Below are 10,394 nucleotides of genomic sequence, written 5' to 3'. Positions count from 1 at the left end.
CCAAAGGTTTGGGGTGCCCGTTTCCCACAAACTGCAATGGGAGCCGGGTAGTAGTTTTGTAAGTTATTAGTGGCCTTAGGAACCCGATCCAAACTAATTCCACATCGTTAATTATGCTGCACTTTGTTGTTGTTTGCTTCTCAGAAAGTGATTTTCACGTGATCCTGAAATTCCCCCGTGTTACCTTTTCATGCTTTCACCGGCACTGAGCTGACAGAGTTCTGGTGCTTTCCTGCTTCACTGGTAATTTCTGTTGGTTTTACCACAGCAATGCGTAATATTTATTAACGTAATGATGTGGACATAATTCAGTATAACCCTGACCTGCAGAGAAAACAGCCGTGTGATGATGTGAAAGTTTCATGGTGTTCATGCAGCTTGCATATGCAATTTATTTATTTTTCTTCTTCCTTCTTCTCTTTTCTTTTCCCGACCTCTGCGGGCAGCTTGTACGCCTGTTGCAGGTGATGCTTCCTGTTGCACAGAATGCAAATGGCAGAGGAAGTCAAGCACGGCACCTTCTATTGCTTCACAGGCTGAAAATAGGTAGCGTTGTGACAGCGTATGGGTCGCCTGAGGGGGAAGGAGGGGTAGGAAGGCAGAGCTGATCAGCTCTCTAACTGTTATGCAGTTAAAACGCATCTAGAAAAGTCTTCTGAGGCAGAGACTAGGCAAAAATAGGCTGCACTGGGGTCGGTAACGGGTGGCTCAGCAGTGCCCTGGGCCTGGGCTCTCCTCCACGCGCAGGGCTGGCCGCGGCCACGAGCCCCCCGAGCCGCAGACTGCGACTGCAGCACTCCGCAGGGATTTGCGTACCCCAAACGAGATATCTAAGTGTAGCGGAAGATCTAACTTGGGCAATTTGTAAGGGATCCGGCTCTGCCGGTGATCGAAATAACCTACGTAAATTTTCGCCTGCATCACTCGTTCGTAGAAGCCCCCGTGTTCCCGGGTTCTGGTTCGGGTGACGCAGGGTGATTAAAGCGCTGTGGTACGGCTGCCGTGCCGGCTACCTTCGCCCCGGATACGGGCGCGACGCGGGGCAAGGCTGTCCTCGGAGGTGGCCTTTCCCCGCGGCTCCACGCGACGTGGAGCCCCGGCCGCGGCTGCGCCCGCAGCAGAGCACGAGTCCCCAGAGATCAGGGCAGGAAAGCCGACTTTCTGGATGAGAGCACGTACAAAGGGTGAAGTTTATTAATTTTGGCACAATGTTGCTTCCTAGGAAACCAGCGTAAATGTCACCTATATTTTCGAGCAAATGTGTCTATTGATCCTTTTGCTACAAGTGACGTATTTTTGTTCTTCTGTGTTAGGGAGAACAAAACAAATCAGAAACAGTAATTATCAACAGAGTGTTGCTATTTCAGGTTTCCTCCCCTTCTGGGATGAAAAACATTGTCAAAACATTGGGATTTTGATCAAAGTTAATGCAGAAGGCGGCTGTCTATTCTTTGCTTGTTTGTGTGGTTTTTGGCTTTTCTTTTATATTTTTTTTTCTCAAGCTATACTTTTGAGGCTTTTTAATGCTTTTCTGTTTGTAGAACATACCAGTTTGCCTTCTACAGCTCTGTGCTGCAAGTTTTTGGCTGATATAAACGCATGTAGCTACCGTTGTTACATCCCGCACTGACAAACATGGCCCTTTTGGGTGGCCATAACTTCCTTCAAAAAAGAGCTGAAATCACTATTGCTTTTGTCTCAGTACTTACAAACTGGCATACTTTTTAGAAGAAGACGCTTCTGAGCGTCTGTCCTTCTCTGGTTGTTCATTTGGTTCTAAGCTCTGCTTATTTCAAAGAGTTTGTTTGCGGGATGATATGAGGAAATGCAATAACTCTTCTATGCAATAACTTGGTAAACTCTCTGTTAATTAAAAAAAAATGAGAAGGTCCTAAAGAAGGAAAGTAGGGAGTCTTCAACAGTTGGGAAGAAATCAATGGGACGCTGTGTCCTCTGCAGACAGGGACATGTACTGAGGTGTCGATAGCCCGTTTGTGGTTGAGGACAGGAATGGCCAGATACTTTCACCAAAATGTGCCCAACCAATGCTGATCTATCCCATATGCTCTAGGAGCTGCTGACTGACCTCCTCACCATGGTGGGCAGAGATGGCAGTGCTGGTAGAAGAGGTCAGGCAGAACCTGCCCTGCTCTGTCGAAATTATAACCCCGGAGAGCGCGATTGCCCTGTACAGCACTCTCACTCCTGGGAACATCCTGCCTCGCACTAGGGCTGGTTTAGTTTAATGTAATTTTACTTTCTGTTATGTTTGCGCTGAATATGGAAGGAAGATGAACCATTTTGTTGCTTAGTTTGCTAAACGAAGAGGAAAAAATGAGCATTTCTCGCCAGTCTTTAGCTTGTGTTCCCTTTAGGGAAACAAGATACCTACAAATACCTAAAATACACGGTTTCTCCAGGCTGAGCTGCAATTTCTACACTTTGAAACATGCCCAATATATGTGCTTTAAATTTTAGTACAGCTCTAACTCTTAACAACAGTTCTTTATAACCTATTCAACTTGGTACTGAGAAGTGAAATGAGAGTTTTAAATTTTATAGTGGTCCAAGTATCCTCCTTTTGCCTTCTCTACAGGGATTGGGGTATCTGTTATTTTTAACAGATCCCTATAAAACTTCTTGCATTTACAAGGAAAGGTCTTTCAGAAAAAGAGGAATGGCTTATTGGTGAAATGAGCCTCTCAAGAAGTGATCGGGCCATTTTTTTCGTTAGGTGTGGTTGCCGCTGGGCACTTGGGCACTGCCCCAAGCTCCTCGCGCCAGTCAGCGAGCCATGGCTAGGCACTGCGGTGCACCACCGGCACGGCTCGCTTTGCTGTTGGGCTATGGTCTGGTGGTGGCCCTGGGTGGCCGGAGCTGGTGACAATGTCCTGGTGCTCCAACCAGGGCTGGCCTGCGGTAGTGGTGTTACCTTGCACCCTCTGCACCATGGGACCTGCGTGGGTGGACTTGGAGGAGAACCTGGCGCTGGAGCCTATCATCGCTTTGTTGCGCTTCAGAAGGGCCCTAAAGCATCTGTAAAACTGCCACACGTGTAAAGAACATGGAGATAGTGAGAGTTTTATTTAATTCACTCTTTATAAGATAGGCTGCATCTTACGGTCTTTATGTTGTCTGCTCTGCATGCAGGATTTAATTCCCTGGAGCAGTCCTGGAAAAACATGCATAGGCTGAATAATACCATTTCATATTAGAAATTGAATTGTTTTATAGAAAAGAATACATTTCAGTGCTGCTGGGGAGCTCTGGCTGTGGTCAAGGACCTTGTTTGCTAAGACAGGCCAGGATCCTGGGGAGCTGGAGCTGTGAGAAATAATTGCCTTTCTTTATCCTTGATCTGAGCACACAAGTTGGACACGTGAAATAGAGAAAATCCGAACCGAGGAAAAGAAAAGGTAGTTTTTGCACAATTGTTCATAGGAAAAAAAGCAGTTTTAGAAACAGTAAAGTATTTTAGAAATCTTGGGGAAAGGTAGAGTGTTAAAATTTAGATGGGGCCTGCTTGCAGATTGATTCCTATATTTAATTTGAGGCAGTTGTTCTTTTTGTGTTTTGATTAAAAAAAAAAAATTGTTTATACCAAATTATATTTTCATTGCCCCTTGTTTACAAAGTGCTAGGGAAGGGAGAGAGCCAGAAATGAGATCATTAAAGACAGACTTGTAACGATCTTCTTATGTCTTTATTTACTGCAAATATTAATGACTGTCTACGAAAGTACCCTGTAGAAGCGACCAAGTGTTTTTCAGTCTGTTTTCATGGAGATGGTTTGTCGGACTCTTATCTAACTGAACTGACACTTCCCCCCGGTATTACTAACAACTGCTAAGAAGTTTTCATTTTATTTTTTTGCCTTTCATCTGCACACGTGACTCACCGGCTGGAGCTCCTTAGAGGAAATGACTCGAGACTGCCTGGTCAGTGGGCTTGGTAACGACGACCGGGCTCAGATGCAAAACGCCGTCGTCCTGCTGCGGCTCAGAGAGATTTCAGGGCGTGCTAACGATTCAGACAAATCACTCCGGGTAGCCTGTAGCGACGTTATTGATGCATGGTGTTACTAAAAGCATAACAGGGATCAAGCTAATTGAATAGCAAATAAAAGTGGTGTTTGCTGGTTTGTCTGATTTGTGTCTGACTAGGGAAAAGATGAAAAGAAAGCTCTGCAGTATGTTTGCCTTAAGCTCCCAGATGTGTACTTTAGTGGTTACTTAGACATCCGTTATTCAATAGATTTTTTTCAGTTGCATGGCAAAGCAGCATGTGCATTTTGGATTAGAGTGAGTCTGTTATATAAATATAAGGCACCTGTTGCCCTTTAACAGAAGAAATATATAATTTATATTTGTATTATATAAATATATAATTTATATTTCTTCTGTTAAAGGGCAAGATATAAAATATGTATCTTACGCTTTGCCTGACTGGCCTGCCTACCACTGCAAAGTCAAATGCCGGTAGCCGATCTCTGTGATACGAAGAGAGTCCAAAAGCGACTTATAAATAATTCTCCATACAACATGGCTGATAACGAGAGTTGCCACAGAGCTTGTTGTTGAGCGGCGGCCAAGCAGATGTAATGCTTCTGTCTGTTGACACGATTTCTTGGGAAATCACTAGTCGCTAGGGAAAGTGACTTTTGAGAATTTTGTACATGCTGAAATCCCCCCCCCCCTTTTTTTAATGAGAAACTGAAATTTTGCAGAAATTTGAGACATTTTTCCTATGAAAAATAGTTTTTCATCAGCCTATCGCTACAGAGCATTGAAATACTAAGCAGCTTGAAAACTCATGGGGAATATTTCTGTTGGGTTTGTGTTTGCTTGTTTGAAGTGGTCCACTGCAGCCTTGGCTCTCTCTACGCAGCCCCTCGACATAGCTTTCCGTTACCTTCCCTCACGTGGTCTCGCTGGGTTACTTTTCCTGTTGCTTCCGAGCCGATCTCTCCCGTTCAGCTCCCAAGACGGGTGGGCGCTGGCTGCAGAGCCCGCGAGACAGCCCGCGGGGTGAGGAGCCCTCCAGCGCGGGTGGGAGAAGCCAGGGTAGAGATGTTGTTGCAGGACGGCAGGGCTGCGGCACGGCCGCCGTGCTGGGGACGGGGCAAGGCGCCGGGGACAGGGGGAGCAGCGGGAGAGCGACCCCGGGATGGAAAGCAGAAACCCAGGATCGTTACGGGCTGACGTGGCAAGCTCTTTCTGCTCCGTGGAGACCTGAGGATGTGGCTCCGGGAGGGTGGTATTACCGTTAGCAATGCCTTTGAAAATCAAGCACGTGCTTTAGAGGCTCTCACTGAGTATCCAAAATGTCTCAAGTGACACATTTCTGGAGTGTCCGGCTTTAACAAGATCTGGGCAGTCTCTGGCAGACTTGACCACTGCAAGAGAGGACTAGAGGCTTGTGAACGTCGACATCGTTCAGGGAATCGCATCCAGAAACTTTCTACAGTGGCTGAATTATTTAGTTGAGATGATCACTGAGAATCATGAAGAAACAAAGTGAGTTCCAGCCTACTGCAAGTCTTTAATCATGAGCCCTGAATAACAAAAGGCAAAAAAGATAGAGAATTTTATAAGGAAAACAGGATCCTTAGGAGTGCAACTCCTAGGTGCTTTCAGTGCTCTCAGAGGCTTTCCGAACCTCCTCTGTAGAATATTTTCTCAAGAAACAAAGAAACTCTACAGTGTTGTTACATTTTCTGAAGTAGAAAATGATGGTTTTCATAGCAGCCATATGCCAGATGATTTGATTGGTACCTATACAGGATGTACATCACCAAAAGGGAATTCATTTTAGACAAAAAAAAAAAAAAAAAAAAAAAAAAAAAAGCAACTCACAGGTTCCTGCATGTGTACTGCACTGACCTGGAGAACTGATAACCTCAAGTGGGTATTGAGGCCAAGAGCTTAGTAGGTGTTTAAAAGGATTAGACCTTTACAGGGAATCATAAGAATATCCATAATCGCCTTAGGCGGGATGGAGGGCATACTTCACAACACGATCCCCATCATTACGCTTCAGGGTGGGAGCCACTTGCAGCCTGGCTTGTGAAGAAAATTTCCTGGCAGAGAGCTTATTTCATTGGGGTTTGTCCAAACTGAAGATTTCTCATACTTTCCTCTCTTTGGGAAGTGTGGTCCGACTTGCTCACTGTCGGGGCATTTTTGCCAGCATGACGTGGTGCTGCAGTTGGTCTCTAGGCTGCTCTGCGTTGGGTAACTCTGAGTGAGGCCGACCACAGCCAGGCCAGAGGGCTGAGGACCCTCCCTGCAACCTACCTTGGCAGAGAGGCGAAGTTCAATGGCGCTACGTGAGCCGACTGCAGCCTCCTTGTGGTCATTCTCCAGCTCCCAGCAGGGAATAGGAGTTGCACAAAGTGGTGACTGGTCCCATCTCTGGCTCACAGTCAGCACCGATGCACAGGAAGGTTTTATGCCAAGAGCAGCACTCCTTCAGGCAATCTGATGTCCTTTGCCTAATTCCTGCCTTGGAGAGGAAAGAAAGGAAGAGGCACCTTGTGGCAGGATTTGTTCTCCTCGGATCTCATCTTATTTGTGCGGTCTTGTGACCCACTCTTAGTCCACCATCACCATAGCTTGGCCTTTTGGGGGTGGATAGTTTTCAAAGTGCTTAAACTGCCTGGTTATTTCTGCTAAGTGTTGTCATCTCATATAATGGAAACATCTGTACAGCAAGAGGGGAACACAAGTGATGCTGAATTATCTGAAGATAGGGGTTACTCCTTGAGCAAGGTTTGTAAAAGCAAGTTCGGTAAGACTGACATTTTTTCTGAACACAGCAAGATCAGTTGGGTTCAACTGATTTGAGCCAGATCTTTCTCTGCTTACCATCAAGAGAAGTGTAGCTAATTCCAGGCGGGGGATGAAGCACATTGTATTTAGGGAAATCTTCAGTGATTTCTTTCTCTTTTCCTGATTTGGATCTTCTAAAAAATAATTCAAAAGCAAGGGGAAACATGATATAAATTGATTTGTTCAGTTCTTTAAATTGCTGAATGTTTCAGCATTAGATTTCATAGAATTTTGACAAGAAAAAAGTTTTCTTCTTAACCAGTGTACTCTTAAACATTGTAGAATCTGCCTTCATGGGCAAAACCCCTATTTTTAATCTGCTAATAGGTTTTTGTGGAGTGCACCTAGGTGACCGTAACAGATACTCATGTGTTAACTGAGGCACCTGCGGTTGTAAAGCAAAATCCCCCTGAAACTGTATTTTGGCTAGGCCTCTCCGAACCAGAGAGACAATCGATTTTAGAGTGAACATGTTTCCTAAACAAAGAAAGAAGGAAAATGGCTGATTTACCCAGTGAAGGTTAAACACTTATTAAAAACTGGTGTATCTGAGTGGCTTCCAACTGGGTAATTCATGTTAACAAATAATGGCACGAGTGAGCCGTATACTGCAGCTTCACATGAGCAGGAACAAGGATGAAGGTTGGACCACCTCGTGTTTGTCAGAAGGGTGAGTGATGTGACTGAGTGATGGAAACTGGGATTTGGGAGTCGCACCGCTGGCTGACGCTGCTGGCCTGTGTTAGCTGATAGAAGTTCGGATCTGCAGGTTCTTGTTTGCACATGTGCTGCTTAGCTAGCACAAAAAGATGTTTTTGGCTGATGATATTGTGTAGGCAGTTGGGTGTTGCTAAGAAAAATTATGGATGAGGTCAAGCAAATAAGACAGGAAAACAAAGAAGCAAGCTCAGGAAATTTCTGATTTAAGGCTGATTCTAAGCTTATAACTGAGGGAGTTTGATATTCTCTAATGACTCGCATTTGTTTTAACAGAGAATAATGATGACTCTTCAAAACACGGTGAGTTTGAACTCATTTACCAGTTCCTTGACCCTCAAAACCAGGTATCATCCTTGCACGATACTTCCTCAAGGAAGTATCCCCTAAAACGCTTATCCAGCATTTGTTTCAGTTTTTCAATCAGAAAATAATATAACTGGTTTTGAGTTCCTTGCCCCAGTTTCAGAAACGAGTGTTGCTCTCTAGCGATAACACTTCAGCAGGCCAGCAACGTTACAAGAAAAGAATTGTAATGTACATCACTCCTTCCTGAAACACACTCAAAGCACCAACCCAGAGCTTCTGGTATTTGTCCGGACCTGAGCTCAGTGCCTCAAACTCTGCTTATGCTGTTCTCTTTATGAATTACATGGTAGGAAATACATCAGCTGACGTGCAGCAGTGGCTTGCTCTGCTGCCATGGATGATTCTTGTCTACGTACTTGAAGACGTGAGCGCTTATTGTGCACTGATCTTCTGAGTAAGAGGCCAAAGAGTGTGTGTGTGTGTGTGTGTGTGTGTGTGTGTGTGTGTGTGTGTTAACTCCTTGCTCTTCTCACTGTCCCAGAGTGCCATGATGTTACTAGACTGGGTTGCAGAGAGAGGTGGGAAGACATGAGGCACTAAACTCTTACAGGCTACCTACAGACGATGGTCACGCACGTGATTTGATATGCGCTCGGTATTCTCCAATATCCAAACCGCTCCAAGGAGGGAAGCCGTCTCTGCCTGAGCTGGTGGCAGGAGTGATGTCGTAGTTGTGTGCTAGAGGGTGATGTCTGGGTAAACCTTTGCTGTGTTCCCTTGAGCACTGAATGGTCATACTGGGCAGAGAGGTTTCTGGCCTGGACTGATCTTCAGCATAGACCAAATTCTTTGTAATTATTCAGAAAGCCTTGGACACAAGACCAGAATTTAATATGCTTAGGCAAAGTGACCTCAAGGGTGAAGTGAAGGAAGGGAGTTGTTGGAAAAACCTGTAGCTTTTCTATTCAGTAACTAAAAGTAACTTAAATGTGATGCCCCATTTGCAATAGGTGTTGTCTTGTGCACTTTGGGACAATACAGCTTCTGCCAGGGTCTGCTGGTGAGATCTGTTAATACTGTTCTCTCTGATCTTGCATTTGTGCTTTAGACTGTCTAGTCATGTTGGGGAATGGGGCTATTGATTTTTTTATTAAGCTTCTTTGAAAGTTTTGTGTAACACCTTTAATTTAAGTTCTGGGGAACTTCTGAAGTTGAACTGCTCACAACTGTAAATTTGTCTAGCAAATGACCTGCATCACCAAAAGGCCATCAAGTGTCTTAAATACTATTTGGACATTTTTTTCTAGATAAATGACTATGCGTGCATGACTGGAGGAAGGAGGAGGAATTAGTCAGAGAATTACTCATTGTCTTTTTTCTGATAAAAGTTGAGATGAAAAATAAAGCTCAGCCTTGGCAAACCCCGGGGGATATCTGCTCTGTAGGAGGTGGTCTGATTTTGTTTGGGCTTGGTCACACTGCGAAGTTTCTAATCTGGCTTCCTGAATTTCCTTTCAGTGGAGCACTGGGCTTGTACATTCTTTTTTTTTTTTTTTTTTTTTTTTTTAATATGTGACCATTGCTCAGTTTCTGTTTCATGCTAAATTACACAGAGTTGTTTACAGGCTTTTAATCTGGAATATAGAAAGAGGGATCAAAAGGCTTGGAGGACTCTGGCTCCTCCCGCAGCCATCTCTGGGGAATGCTACTGTTAGCAGTTTTGTTTCTGGATTATGTTTTTCAAACTTGGTAATAACAGGGATATCAGATGTAGTGTACTTTATAGGGGTCTGGCTCACCAGAGCGGGTGCTTAGCTGTTTTTAAAACTGAGCTCTTTTTGATACATTCCAGTGGGGAACGTAAGTTATTTTTCAGTGGTTCTATTTTTGGCTTACCAGTTTTGGAAAATCTTGGCCTTGGCCAGCAAGCTAAAGTGGCGGCAGCTGCTTGCCAAAGAGGGGAGAAGTCGGTGGGAGTGCCAGGAGGCGCTGTGTAGCCAGGTAGAGGTGACGGGATCCCTGATGTCTTGGCACTGCAGCATGTCGCCGTGACTCCTGTGGTCCTGTTTGTCATCTACAGCCTGGCTTAGTGCAGAAATACGTTGTACCCCTTGAGCACAAGGAACCAAGCAAAAACAAAGTAAAAATCCCAAGAATGTGCTGTCCAAATGATTTCTGCTGAATATACTAAACGTAGAAGAAAGTGGTTTGATCCTGAAGCACAACATAAACACGAGTAGTGCAAAATATGCACTCCTCAGCAGCTGTGAGTATATGCTATTATGTTCAAACCACTTCTGAATTAACCTGGTTAATTCCTATGGCGGCTAGGAGCCTGCAGAGCCCACCTGGCCTCAACGGCAACGTGGCAATTAGCACTGTCGGAGGGGCTGCCCTGTTACGGACATCTTTATTTTTCTAGGAGACTCCCAGGACGATTGGGCCCTAATAAGGACATTCCTCAATCACTCCCTCTGCCGCAGAACCATCTGGACAACATGATAACAACCAACTTGCCTCCTTTTGCAACGTTAGCAA

Source organism: Rhea pennata, chromosome 9 (assembly GCF_028389875.1).
Source record: "Rhea pennata isolate bPtePen1 chromosome 9, bPtePen1.pri, whole genome shotgun sequence".
NCBI lineage: Eukaryota > Metazoa > Chordata > Aves > Rheiformes > Rheidae > Rhea > Rhea pennata.
Note: the sequence above shows the minus strand (reverse complement) of the source record.